The 15734-nt window shown below is 39.9% G+C and overlaps 1 protein-coding gene across 2 annotated transcripts in view; it reads right to left on the minus strand.

Annotated features, from left to right (window-relative positions):
• The window catches only part of rftn1 (raftlin, lipid raft linker 1), an 89457-nt gene extending 87493 nt beyond the window's left edge, over window positions 1-1964 (minus strand). For both annotated transcript variants that reach the window (XM_033050878.1, XM_033050870.1), the window contains exon 1: window positions 1386-1964. The gene's annotated coding sequence lies outside the window, so the exon portion shown is untranslated. The remainder of the gene's footprint in view (window positions 1-1385) is intronic.
• Between the last annotated feature and the right edge of the window lie 13770 nt (window positions 1965-15734).

Consider the following 15734-nt stretch of genomic DNA (forward strand, 5'->3'; position numbering starts at 1 on the left):
CTTAAGTCTACATTGTTATTATTTTGGTGAGTAACGGGAAGAATTCTGGAGCACTAATGGAGAGCGGTTGCATATTGAGTTATTTCACAGCAGACCTCTTGATGTACATTATTAAAGAATATCTCTGATGGATGACTGATGTGCAGTATTGCTTCTGTTATGATGGTAGAGCCCTGCTCCCAAATAACAACACATGTTCATTACCTTTAAACACATGTTTCTTAAGATTAATTTATCAAGAATGTTACCTTTGTTATTTTGTTTAGAGATTAAATGATGACAATTTTCAACTCCCATATTGATCAGTTTTATTCATTTGTCTGCGGGAAGATGCAAGTGGGAATTCACAGGCAGCCTCCACAAAGATTACTTTACCCAGCTGAGCCCAGTACTCAATTCAATGGCCCTGGCCTCACTAAGTTAAGAGATTTTGTTTTTGCCATCCTATTCACAAATTTGGGTATGCTGAAATACTATGTATTTACTTGTGTTTCTTCAAAACAATTGTACAGTCACACAAATAACTGAAACAGCGGGTCATTTATAAAAAGTACCATTTAAAAAAAAATGTTTAATGCCTACATGGTTATTATCCTTACAATGGACAATGTCATAATCTTATTGGGCTCTATAATCAGTTTCAAGCAACTGCCAGCTCTTTCAAGGGGTTATCTACGAAAAGCATGTTAAAAAATGGTCCTATGTACAACGTGATCTTTAACAGGAAAATATACACAAAATGTATACAATTTTGTAACACAAAATCATTTTAAAAATGTTAACGTTGTAATTTATGGAATAATTTTTAGGGGTTGTAAATCATAATATATTTGTTGTCAGCTTGGCAAGATTTTAATTTAATTAAGATGTAGATAATTACGTAGCCAATAGGTACCAAAGGAAATCTGTGTTATAATTATGCAATTATATATGAAGAAAATATTAAACAGAACATTTAACCATTTGAAGGAAGGCTAGTGCTTTTTATATTCTATACATATAATTCTATAAATTCAAAGTTGTTTTTGCAATTTAATTATTAAATATAAAGTGACCATCCTTTCTACGTCTGTCATGAAAATTAGCAGTATTAAATACTAGAGCCCATACTTATTTTTCAGACATTTAGAGATGACTTTGGTCCATAGACAGTTAAAGAAAGAGCACTCTTGGCAGTTTCACATCTACAAAGTAACACACTTCCTGTGATAGTTAATGAACCAAGTAAATGAAGAATTTAAACAAAAGCATTAGATTCTAAAGACCAAATAAAATGCTCTAGCAAAGCTTTAATTCTTAGCACCAAAAATTACACCAAAGGGTACAACTAATATTAAACAATTAATACATGCAGCCAAACACACAAATAATTATTTATTAATTACCTGAGGAATGCTTGCCACTAAAAATGTTTCAAAGAAACCAGCAACCTTTTCAAGAATTGCATACGATCAAAATTCCTCCACAATTAAAGTTACTCTCATTTCAGGAATGGAAATTACTGTCCCTGAAGGAAACTTAGAACAGCTTTACGAGCAAGAACTAACTCGCAAAGGCTGAGTGCAACAAAGCAGAATTCCAGAATGGCATATGAGGAACCCAAACTACGCAAGAAAATGGTCTGATACTTTTACAAATTTTACAATTGAAGCATTTGGATCTAAAATTATCCGTTAACTTCCTTTTGCTGTTGAAAACGTCATGCATCAAAAATTTTAATCTTCAGTACTGCGTGTTCAGTAAAACCACATCCTGTAACAGTTCAGTGTTTTTCTTTTTTACCCCTTCTTTACTGGTCCAATCACAGCTTCTTGAAGGCGACACAAAAATACCAGCCACAGTCTCGCAAAGATCCCTGAAGTAAGTGAACTGACTGAGGTGAAAGACAGAACAGCAGCCAAGAATGCATCGAAAACGGCTACCCAGCTGAACTGTGTGTGAGCTCCACTTCAGCAGCCAGATGGGGCTCGCCGGCATGCTGACTTCACTCTTCAATGAAATTCATATTTTAAGACCCAGAACAATCCCCTAAGGCTGAAATCCATTACTCCGATCTCCAGAGGAGACTGTTAAAGAGGCAACCCACTCCTGGGACAATCTGTGACTAATTGAAATTTTGTTTAAATAAAACAATAGGAAGATCTGCTGGTTCAAAAAGAAATGCCACATGGGACTCAATTATCTGGTTGATGTCAAAGCAGGGAATGTTGCGGATTAACAATCCCGAAACAGTTTTACTGTAAAAGGAGGCAGAAAACATGTAGCTCTGTTTTTTTATAACTGGAAATTTGGGAAAGAATGATTGTCGATCATTCTCACCCCAAATTCAGATACATACCCAATCACAAAACTAGTGCACAGCCGTACCATGCAAAGCTACTGCCCTTTCATCATGAGGAGGTGCCAGGCACACTGGGAGCATTCATCAAACCCCACGATGCAGTGCATCAACCCCACAGAGGAAGGATGTTATTCAGCAGAGTTACAAGCACCAGGTCCCCAGTGAAACCAAGGGACATGGCTGAAGGGAAAGAAGCAAATGTTAGTGGCATGTACACAATCACTAGTAGCACCTTTCAAATAAACAGAACTTTCCTGCCCCTGTTGCTCCACATTCATGTAATTTCAAAGAAATTCATGCAGTTTTGAAGGCAGCCTCCAGCAATGTCTGGAAAGACTTCTTGTTTAGTTACTTTTTTGCTGAGAAAATTAGACGCATCATTCTCAGCGCAAAATGTGATCAGTAAGAAGTATTTTTGTAAAGGGACGTGAAATAAGTGTTCAGCCACCAAATGCTTACACCGTGAACTCAATGTGTTTCAGATGATTGTTTTAGCAACATAATCGATATGATAATGGTACACATTTAATGTGGAATGATCATAGTAGAGCCTAGTCTCCCTCTGCCATTGGATCAAGACCTTGGTCTGTGAACACAGAACTGTAACACATAGAGCCTTCACCACACCATGTTGTGCAGACCGTTGTGCCAATTTAAACTCATCCTTTCTGTCTACACACAATCTCTATCCTTTTATTCCTTGCCTCTTAAACATTGCTATTGTATCAGCTTCATTCACTTTCCCTGGCAGCGAGTTCCAGGCACCAACTATATAAAAAAACTTGCCTCTCCTTTAAACCTTTCCCCTCTTAATTTAGACTTTAGAAATGCAGCGCGGAAACAGACCCTTTGGCCCACCAAGTCCGCACCAACCAACAATCCCCGTACACTATCACTATCCCACAAACTAGAGACAATTTTACCAAAGCTAATTAACCTACAAATCTGTATGTCTTTGGTGTTGGAGGAAACCAGAGTGCCCAGAGAAAACCTATGGGGTCACAGGGAGAACATACACTCCGTACAGCACCCATAGTCAGGATCGAACCTAGGTGTGGAAAGTGATCGAAAAGGATTCCGTGTGTTGTGATGCACCGGCATGAGCAAGAGCCAATAGACAATGGTGCATGAGTAGGCCATTCGGCCCTTCGAGCCAGCACCGCCATTCAATGTGATCATGGCTGATCATCCCCAATCAGTACCCCGTTCCTGCCTTCTCCCCATATCCCCTGACTCCACCATCTTTAATAGCCCTATCTAGCTCTCTCTTGAAAGTATCCAGAGGACCTGCCTCCACGGCCCTCTGAGGCAGAGAATTCCACAGACTCACAACTCTCTGTGAGAAAAAGTGTTTCCTCGTCTCCGTTCTAAATGGCTTACCCCTTATTCTTAAAATGTGGCCCCTGGTTCTGGACTCCCCCAAAATCGGGAACATATTTCCTGCCTCTAGCGTGTCCAAACCCTTTATAATTTTATATGTTTCAATAAGATCCGCTCTCATCCTACTAAACTCCAGAGTGTACAAGCCCAGCCGCTCCATTCTCTCAGCATATGACGGTCTCGCCATCCCGGAATTAACCTTGTAAACCTACACTTCACTCCCTCAATAGCCGCCAGGGACAGGTCAGTATAAGGACCACTGCTGGATGAAATCATCTCACAATAAAGGCAGGGATGGAAGGCTTCCTTTTGAATTTCTTTATTGCACATGAAAGAATGAAGAAATATTCCTCCATCTTATTAGGTGTTCTTTATACTACATCACCAGTAGGCATCATATCTAGGAGGATGTTCATAGTTCTACGAGCAGAATTAGGCCATTTGGCCCTTCACGTCTACTCTGCCATTCAATCATGGCTGTTCTATCTTTCCCTCTCAACTCTATTCCCCATAACCCTTACTAATCAAGAATCTGTCAATCTCCGCCTTAAAAATATCCATTGATTTGGCCTCCATAGCCGTCTGTGGCAATGATTCTACAGATTTACCAACCTCTGACTAAAGAAATTCCTTCTCATCTCCTTTCTAAGGGTACGTCCTTATATTCTGTTGCTGCTCCTGCACCCTGGCCTTTCCAATGACAGCTAATGTTACCAGCTGGAGTAACTGCTCAACATGTCCCAAACTGAAAGGACCAATGGATTGAATCTACCACGAGGTGTGGTGCACAAATCAATCAGGCTGGTGGACTGAAGATGTATGAGTGGCAAAGGTGGTATGGGAGAGGTACATTTTGTCACATTGCAGCAGTGAACACATTTTCTTTTTCAGCATCCTCTCAACCTACCAGGATGACCAGGGCAACTGAAGTGCAACAATCCAGCTGTGGTTCACCTTTTCCAACACCACGAAAACCCAGACTATCAAGACCCTGTTGAACCCAACATAATCAACAACAGAAAATGCTGAAAAGGTTTATCAGTCAAGTATCTGTGAAGAGAGAAACAGTTGTTTCAAGATACACTTTTGTCTGAATTGCAAATTTTTTAGTTGTGGCGTTGATGACATTACAAGGAGAGCTGCTTTAAGAAGTAGTAGAATCAGCAAAACTTCTGAAAGGAAAAGTGCTAATAGTTATCATCTTGATGATAAGTTATATCAAAGCATTTTTGGGTGTTGCATTAATCACATTTGACACTGTGGGCTGAAGTGCGCTTTCAGAAGTATTCCTGAGTCTGTAATATCATATGACATCAGTGCCCTCCATAGTGTTTGGGACAGACCTATCATTTATATATTTGCCTCTGTACTACACAATTTAAGATTTGTAATAGAAAAAAAATGGTCAGATTTTATTAAAGGCCATTTTTATACATTATGGTTTTGTCATGTAGAAATTACAGCTGTGTTTATACATAGTCCCCCCATTTCAGGGCACCATAATGTTTGGGACACATGGCTTCACATGTGTTTGTAATTGCTCAGGTGTGTTTAATTGCCTCCTTAATGCAGATATAAGTGAGCTTTCAGCACCTAGTCTTTCCATCACCTTTGGAAACTTTTATTGCTGTTTATCAACATGAGGACCAAAGTTGTGCCGATGAAAGTCAAATAAGCCATTATGAGACTGAGAAAGAAGAATTACACTGTTAGAGACATCAGCCAAACCTTAGGCTTACCAAAATCAACTGTTTGGAACATCATTAAGACGAAAGAGAGCACTGGTGAGCTTACTAATCGCAAAGGGACTGGCAGGCCAAGGAAGACCTCCACAGCTGATGACAGAAGCATTCTCTCTATAATAAAGGAAAATCCCCAAACGCCTGTCCGACAGATCAGAAACACTCTTCAGGAGTCAGGTGCGGATTTGTCAATGATCACTGTCCGCAGAAGACTTCATGAACAGAAATACAGAGGCTACACTGCAAGATGCAAACAACTGGTTAGCCGCAAAAATAGGATGGCCCGGTTAGTTTGCCAAGAAGCACTTAAAAGAGCAACCACAGTCTGGTAAAAAGTACTTGTGGACAGATGAGACGAAGATTAACTTATAACAGAGTGATGGCAAGAGCAAAGTATGGAAGAGAGAAGGAACTGCCCAAGATCCAAAGCATACCACCTCATCTGTGAAACACGGTGGTGGGGGTGTTATGGCCTGGGCATGTATGGCTGCTGAAGGTACTGGCTCACTTATCTTCATTGATGATGTAACTGCTGATGGTAGTAGCATAATGAATTCTGAAGTGTATAAACACATCCTATCTGCTCAAGTTCAAACAAATACCTCAAAACTCATTGGCCGGCGATTCATTCTACAGCAAGACAATGATCCCAAACAATGTTCCACACCAGGGCATCGGAAATGTCCTCGTTCTTCAGGGAACGGGGATTCCCCTCCGCCACCATAGATGAGGCTCGCACCAGGGTCTCATCCATACCCCGCAACACTGCTCTCTCTCCCCATCCCCGCACTCGCAACAAGGGCAGAGTCCCCCTAGTCCTCACCTTTCACCCCACCAGCCGGCAAATACAACACATACCCCTCCGCCATTTCCGCCACCTCCAACGTGACCCCACCACTCGCCACATCTTCCCATCTCCCCCTATGTCTGCCTTCCGCAAAGACCGCTCCCTCCGCAACTCCCTTGTCAATTCTTCCCTTCCCTCCCGTACCACCCCCTCCCCGTGCACTTTCCGTTGCAACCGCAAGAAATGCAACACCTGTCCCTTCACCTCCCCCCTCGACTCCATTCAAGGACCCAAGCAGTCGTTCCAGGTGCGACAAAGGTTCACCTGTATCTCCTCCAACCTCATCTACTGCATCCGCTGCTCTAGATGTCAGCTGATTTACATCGGGGAGACTAAGCGGAGGTTGGGCGATCGTTTCGCCGAACACCTCCGCTCAGTCCGCAATAACCTACCTGAACTCCCGGTGGCTCAGCACTTCAACTCCCCCTCCCATTCCCAATCCTGACCTCTCTGTCCTGGGTCTCCTCCATTGCCAAAGTGAGCTAACACCGGAAATTGGAGGAACAGCACCTCATATTCCGCCTGGGTTGCTTGCGTTGGCATGAACGTTGAATTCTCCCAATTTTGCTAGCCCAATTTTGCTAGCCCTTGCTGTCTCCTCCCCTTCCTTAACCCTCGAGCTGTCTCCTCCCATCCCCCCGCCCTCGGGCTCCTCCTCCTCCCTTTTTCCTTCCTTCTCCCCCCCACCCCCCATCAGTCTGAAGAAGGGTTTCGGCCCGAAACGTCGCCTATTTCCTTCGCTCCATAGATGCTGCTGCACCCGCTGAGTTTCTCCAGCATTTTTGTGTACCAATGATCCCAAACATACTGCTAAAGCGCCAAAGGAGTTTTTCAAAGCTAAAACATGGTCAATTCTTGAGTGGCCATGTCAATCACCCAATGTGAACCCAATTGAGCATGCGTTTTATATGCTGAGGAGAAAACTGAAGGGGACTAGCCCCAAAACAAGCATAAGCTAAAAATGGTCCGCAACATAGGCCTTGCAGAGCATCACCAGAGAAGACACCCAGCAACTGTTGATGTCCATGAATCGCAGACTTCAAGCAGTGATTTGACTACTTTAATTTACATGATTACATTGCTGTGTCCCAAACATTATGGTTCCCTGAAATGGTGGGACTATGTATGAACACTGCTGCAATTTCTACATGGTGAAACCAAAATGTATAAAAATCGCCTTTGTTATAATGTGACAATGTGCACTTTAACCACGTGATTTTTTTTCTACTATAAATCTCAAATTGTGGAGCACAGAGGCAAATAAATAAATGATGGGTCTTTGTCCCAAACATTATGGAGGGCAATGCAGCAGTTGGTAGAATTACTGTAATGTTCATTATTCCAGATTAAAAGAATGGTAAATGAATGGGGCCAGAGAGTAAACAATTATATTATGTTATTGAAGTTCAGGGGGATGGTCAAGCCTGCAGATATTTATTTATTTCCATTCATTTGCTCAAGAACTCCAATGCAATAGTCAAACATGATATGCTTTCACAAATTCACTTTGACTTTGCTTGATTGCCTTGAATTTGGAAAGTGCCCAGCAGAAAATATCTTTAATAATAGCTTCCATCACACTTCTGATTTGTGCCTCATTGATGGTGGAAAGGACATTTCCAGAGGTTGGTGAATCTGTGGAATTTATTGCCACAGACGGCTGTGGAGACCAACACTTTGGATATTTTTTAATGGAGATTGATTGATAGGTTCTTGATTAGAAAGGGCATCAAAAGTTACTGGGAGAAGGCAGGAGACTAGGGTCGAGAGGGAACAATGATTAGCCATGTTCGAATGGTGTAGACTTGATGGGCCAAATGGCCTAATTCTGCTCCTATGTATTATGGGTGTCAGGAGGTGAGTCACTCACAAGATACTGGGCCTCTGCTGTGGTCTTGTACTCATACATCTATGCTGCTTAGTCAGTTGAGTTTAGGGTCAATGGTAATGCCCATAATGTTAATTGTGAAGGACTTGCCAATGGTAATGCCATTGAACATCATGGATGGGTGGTTCAACTCTTGCTTGCTGATGATGGTCACTTTTGGCACTTTAGTGATGCAAATGCTACTTGCCATTTATCAATTCATGCCTGTATGTTTCCCAAACAAAATAGGTGGTGCTGTTCCTCCAATTTGTGTTTGGCCTCACTGTCAATTGGAGGAAGAGCACCTCATTTTTCACTTGGGCAGCTTCTCTGACTTCAAGTAACCCTTGCATCCCCTTTCTCTCAGTCCCTCCCCCACCCTAGTCTTCCTACTAGTTTCACTGTCGTCCTGTTGCAATTTCAGTTTGTATCACTTGTTATTACTTTCTCCATGGCCAATATGGGCCATTGTGGGCTCTGTCTTTCCTTGATCATCGTTGCTTTCATTCATTTGTTCTATGTACGTATATTGTTGTTTCTCACTCCCCTCACCCAGTCTGAAGGGTCTCGACCCAAAACGTCATCTATTCCTTTTCTCCAGAGATGCTGCCAGACCCGCTGAGTTACTCCAGCTTTTTGTTTATCTTCACAGTAAACAAGCATCTACAGTTCCTTCCTACACACTAAAGATATGCGAGTCTATAGGGTAATATGTAGGGAGTGGATAAGAAAGTGGGACAACATAGAACTGGTGTGACGCAAAATGCTGGAGTAACTCAGCGGCACAGGCACATCTCTGGAGAGAAGGAATGGATGACATTTCGGGTCTCGCAATGTAGTAAGCAAAGAATTTCACTGTGACTTGTCACATGTGACAAAGTTTTTATTCATTCAAAATGGGTCTACCTTGGATGGGGCATCATGGTCAGCATAAGCAAGTGGGGCCAAATGCCCATTTGCTGTATTGCTCTATGACACTAAAGTTTTGGATCATTAGTGTTTCACCTCGGGGGCAATTATTTTCAGAGAGGTAATATCAGTGTTGTTGATATCTCTTATTAAAGCCACTTCAGTAGCATGCAAAACCTCTTGAGCAGCAAATGAAACATCTGTTTAAGTCTTCCTGGCAAAGTTTACAATGAAATTCCCCCAAGACCAATTCACATTAAATCTACTGAAAATCTCCAATTGAAATACTGTACAACTACCATCTAAATAGGCTTTTCTTTACCTACTTTTCCCCAAGGTAACATGTTTACAATTTTTTCTTTCAATATCAGCAAAGCTAAAGTGACCGAAAGAATTCCCAGTGCTTCACCAGCTTGTTGCACAAGAGCTGTGTTAGTTAAGTAAATTTAATTACATACAGACTAAGAAATCAAATCTACCCTGCTCTTCTTCACATATTAAAATGGTCAAAATGTGTTCAGCAATTAAAATCAGTACTACTTTATAGATTAAGAGGCAAGTAGTCCTCAGTTTACAAGGGGTAGGAGTCTCTGTAATTTAATGGAGACAGATGTACTCTTGAGCAAAAATAACTGCCGGATAAACCAATTAGTTTAGTTTAAAGATACAGCGCAGAAACAGGCCCTTCGGCCCACCAAGTCCGCACTGCCCAGTGATCCTCGTACACGATCCTACATGCTAGGGACAATTTACAATCTTTACAGAAGACAATGAATCTACAAATTGGTGAAGGAGCATCTAGTCGTAACCCTACAGTAGCATCCACAAACGCTGCTTGCACAAGATTTCTTCCAGATATTTGTTTTTTGCTCCAGATTTCAGTATCTGTAGTCTCTTGCATCTCCAATTACCTATTTTATTACTGTTATGTAGAAATGTAATGCAATTCAGAAATGTTGAACAATTGCTTTCCAGCCAGTATATTTAGATGTGATTGTCAATCTTTACTGCAGATTATTCCAAACAATACAATGGATCAAAAACTTAAATACGATAGCATACGGAACTACAGACAAATTTAAGCAAAACAATATTTTACAGTTTGACATATTTAGTATAAAAAAGGCAAATCTTTACATTTACAAATTTTGATACTTGTAAAAATGAGATTAAGGCATTCACAAAAGAAAGACATTTATTCCATATTTTAACTAAGGACAAGAAACTTAAAGTTAAAACTTCATACATATATTATCTCGAACTTACAAAAAATGTCATCTTCACGACAGCTTACTTTTATCAATAAGGAAGGTGGCTTCTTTTACACAGTTCTACAAAATGTTTTATTAAGTTTCACTACAAACAAAGTCTAAGAATTTTTTTTATATCTGAAGAGTTTAAATTTTTCCACTGATTTTACACTAGACAACTTGAAGGAAGTACTGACCCTGCTAAATTCTGGAAAAGATGATCCCCATATTAAAATTGGATTTGTCATTTATTGTTTTCTGTACAAAAAAGCTTTGGCTTTAGTGTTATATTAATCGCAAGCTCAAATTGGTGCCAGGTTACCAGATAAGGTATAGCATGGTTAAAACATACTTTATGAAGCGATCCAATTAACCTTTATTTTACAAAGTTGGAAACTCCAATATTCATATCTGGAGCAGATTAACCATTTTGTCCGAGAGGCATATTCCTCCAAATGGCTGCTTTAAAGAAAACCATTTGTAAGTATTAAAGCCAATTAAATATTACTTGAGTAAGATGGACAAAGAACTCACTGAGTTTTGTTTAAAATCAAGAACCGTCAGGATAGATTTTAATTAAATCAGCTTAATCAAGTACAAGGCAGCCTTCAACCAAAATATTTTATTTTAAATTTCTCCAGGTTTATGGTATTTCAAGGAGCACAATCCAATCAAAAACACAATTAATGGAGAAAAAAGACTGTGCAGGTTCTAAAAAATGTAAATGAGATTACTTAAAACAAAAAAGTATATAATGTCAGATCAGAAATAATAGTACAGGCAGCTAAAGATTAGACATGTTATCAAATAAAAGTTTCTGTAGGAGTTAAGTTTTATTGCTTGCAGAGCCATTTAATTTGGTGGCTAAATTAAAATAAATATTAAAAATAGATCCATTAAGTTACTGTGGGTTACAGTTCAATTGTTTCAGTTTAACTACAACGTACAGTAAAGAGGAAGCATATGCTAAAAGATTTGTAGGTTAGAACTGAGCGCACGAGCGATTTTAAGTCCTTGGTCCAATAATGTATGAAAAGTCATGTCACCTACATAAGATGGCATGGATATAAAATACACAATTGCAATCGCTGTGTTTGGTAGTGATATCTCAATATTTGGCCAAGTAAATCTGAATATTCCTTGTTAAACAAATATGAAATTCTATTATATTTTCTGCTATGATAATAAAATCTCTATTTCTCAGGAGTTATGACAAAGCTTTGCCTAATTATTTTTCTGATCTGCATTAAGAAATAAATTGTTAAGTAAATATGATAATAATTCTCTGTGGAAGCCATATAATGTGCTTGAAAGGGTATAAAGCAAAATGTGACATTGAGAAACAAAAAATAAGAAACAAATGGTTGATCTTTTAACACACACTGAATAATCAGCTGTGTTTCCAGTATTTTTTGTGTAAAAGTTTGTGGATATGTGTACTAAAAATAAACAGGTTTTGAATACTCAATGCAGTTCTGGGGCTGAAAGATAATTGTGCTCTCCTGAAATCTGAAGCTATTACCATCAAGGCAATGTTGCCACTACTGTTAACTATCATTAGCATCTCATTTTATTCAGAATTTTAAGTTTGTCAAAAAAAAAGCCAGAATGTAAGTTAAACTTGTAGTTCATTGGATATTCATTAACTGAGCTTCTTCATGAAAAGATAATTCCAAAAGGAACCTACAAGATAAATCACAACCTTAGGACACATTAACCCCAAGTTTGTATAGTAGTTGAAATATCAGAAATATAAAACAGGTATATTGTCAATCATAACTATAAGAGTGATTTAACAGGAATGTGTCCAGGAACACACATACTCGTGCTTCCAGTAGGAAAATGGATTTTAGTTTTACATGATCAAAAGTGCTGTGTGACAAAACCAAAAGAAATAATGTACCCCAGTCTTAAGGATCAACAATATTGATATTAGCAAAGATCAGTTAGTTTCATCCATCCTGTAAACAGGACCAGTTACTTCACTTCAGACGCTGCTGGACTACTTCTAAACTGTAAACCTGTGTACTCTCTTCTCCTAAAAAAAAAACAAATGAACAAATTAGCAAATTCACAATACATTTCAACAGGGGTTGCCGAATGTTTAAAAAATATGAAAAAACCTGTTTTATCCATGTGGAACAATGCCATCAAATTCTTCAAATTTGGATGAATATTTAAATTTTTACCACATTAGACATATTTAACATTTAGAGTCACAGTGATACAGTGTGGAAACAGGTTGTTCAGCCCAACTTGCCAATGCCGGCCAACGTGTCCCAGATACACCAGTCCCACCTGCCCGCGTTTGGTCCATATCGCTCCGAACCTGTCCTTTCCATGTACCTATAAACTGTTAAATGTTGGAATTGTCCCTGCCTCAACTACCTCCTGTGGCAGCTTGTTCTACACACCCACCACCCGTTGTGTGAAAATGTTACACCACAGATTCCTGTTAGATCTTTTTCCTTTCTCCTTAAACTGATGTCCTCTGGTCCTCGATTCACCTGTACAGGGCAAGAGACTGTGCATATACCCGTTCTATTCCTCTCATGATTTAATGCACCTCAATAAGATTACCCTCATCCTCCTACGCTCCAAGGAATAGAGTCCCAGCCTACTCAACCTCTACCTATAGCTCAGACCCTCTAGCCCTGGCAACATCCTTATAAATCCTTTCCAGCTTGACAATATCTTTCCTGTGACATGGTGCCCAGAACTGAACACAATACTCTAAATATGGCCTCACCAACTTCTATACTCAATATTCTGACTGATGAAGGCCAATGTGCCAAAAGCCTTTTTGACCACCCTATCTACATGCAACTTCATCTTCAAGGAACCATGCACCTGCACTCCTACATCACACTGCTCTTCAACACTCCCCAGGGACCTACCATTCACTGTGTAGGTCCTGGTCATGTTAGACTTCCCAAAATGCAACACCTCACATTTCTCTGTATTAAATGCCATCAACCATTCCTCAGCCCACCTGGCCAATCGATCAAGATCCTGCTGCAATTTTTCACAATCATCTTCACCATCTGTAAAACAATCCACTTTTGTGTAATCTGTAAATTTGTTAATCTTGCCGTGTATGTTCTCATCCAAATCATTGATATAGATGACAAACAGTAACGGCCCCAGCACCGAACCCTGAGGCACACCACTAGTCACAGGCCTCCAGTCCGAAAAGCAACCTTCCACCATCACCCTCTGCTTCCTTCAATGAAGCCAATTTTCTATCCATTCAGCTATCTCTCCTTGAATCCTATGCAATTTAACCTTCCAGAGCAGCCTACCATGTGGAACCTTGTCAAATGCTTTGCTGGTCCAGGAATACCAATCACATCTTTGCCCTCATTGACCTTTTTCTTCACATCTTCAAATAACTCAATTAGATTTGTGAGGCACGACCTCCCACATAAAAAAACCCATGCTGACTATCCCTAATCAGCCCTTGTCCATCGAAATACCTGAATATCCATTCCCTCAGATACCCTCTAGTAACTTTCCAATTGCAGATGTTAAGCTCACTGGCCTATAGTTCCCAGCATTTTCCCTGCAGCCCTTCTTGAATGGAGTCACAACATTTGTCACCCTCCAGTCTTCCGGCACCTCTCCTGTATTTAAAGAAGACTCGTAAATTTCAACCTGGGCTCACGCAATTTCCTCTTTAGTTTCCCACAATATCCTCGGATATATCTGATCAAGCCCTGGAGTTTGTCTACCTTCATACATGATAGTACCTTCAGTAACACTGACCATAATACAGACTATTAATTTGTTTGTTAAATATTTCTGATTGTTTCTTGTGTTTGATAGCCAGCTGAACCAGGACATAGAAGGGGATAATGTAGCTGCCTATTTTGTTTTCCCCTCCTGTTTTGTGGGTGGGATTTGTTTAATGATGATCCACACATTTGTCCACATGATAGAAGTGATGTCACAGGCTATGGCTACTGAGGATTCAAAATATATTCACAATTTATGCTCGCTGGCGAATCTATGAAAGTATGAATAGGCCACAAATATGTTCATATGCAATTAAGATGTATTTTCTTTGCATTAATCACAATCATGAATGATCAAGAAACAATTTCATTAAAAAAAAAACAAGTAAACAATAAATATAATGAAACACCAACAGTATAAAGCTTGTCTACTTCAAAGCATTGAAATTATTATCTGCCCTCTATTCAGACCTTGCACAGCAACTAAGGATGAAATTGAATAATCAAGATCCAACAATTATAACTTTCATGATGTAGAGTCAATCAACATTAATTATATAGAAAAACATAATTCTTCTCCAAAGGTTCAATTTCTTTTATAACTATCAAAAGGGAATCTTAAATAACTTTATAAAAGACATATTTTTGAACATAGCATTCATTATTTCTTCTTAGGCCTCGTTTCTAGTTGGGAATTTTAGTCACATTTTCCAAGCAATATTTCCCCACTAAATATTTTGTATGGTCAACTATCATAATTCCATTACAAGTAAGCCTTTTTTGTTTAGTAATAAAGGGTCTTTTCACAAGCTTCGTTGTTAAAGAGTTGTGATAATCTTCTTAGATTTGGCATGGCCCCTTCAAAATCTGTTTGACCAGCCTGGCCTTTGACCTCACCCTCTCACTTTAATTAGTATTGTTTCTGGGAGCAGCACAAACCCTGATCCAAATATTGGCACTATTTTGCATTTTCTCCAATTCTTGATGGTGGACAATAAACTGTTGAAATACATTACTTGGAAATTGCACACCAAGCCCAGGTGACATTGTGTGCCCAAGGTGTTGTGCTGTCCTGTTCTATGTTCTGAAAAGTTCAAGACAGAGTCATAGAGTGATATATTGTGGAAAGAGGCCCTTCGGCCCAACTCGCCCACACCAGCCAAAAATGTCCCAGCTACCCGAGTCCCACTTGACTGCACTTGGTCCCTATCCCTCCAAACATGTCATATCCATGTATCTGTCTAACTGTTTTTTAAACGATGGGATAATCCCAGCCTCAACTACCTCCTCCGGCAGCTTGTTCCATACATCCACCACCCTTTGTGTGAAAAAGTTACCGCTCGGATTCCTATTAAATCTTTTCCCCTTCACCTTGAACCTATGTCCTCTGGTCCTCGATTCCCCTACACTGGGCAAAAGACTGTGCATCTTCCCGGTCTATTCCTCTCATGATTTTGTACACCTCTATAAGCTCCCCCCTCATCCTCCTGCACTCCATGGAATAGAGACCCAGCCTACTCAACCTCTCCCTATAGCTCACACCTTCTAGTCCTGGCAACATCCTTGTAAATCTTTTCTGAACCCTTTCAAGCTTGACAATATCTTTCCTGTAACATGGTGCCCAGAACTGAACACAATATTCAAAATGCGGTCTCACCAACATC

This window comes from Amblyraja radiata, chromosome 2 (genome assembly GCF_010909765.2).
Source record: "Amblyraja radiata isolate CabotCenter1 chromosome 2, sAmbRad1.1.pri, whole genome shotgun sequence".
Classification (NCBI taxonomy): Eukaryota; Metazoa; Chordata; class Chondrichthyes; order Rajiformes; family Rajidae; genus Amblyraja; species Amblyraja radiata.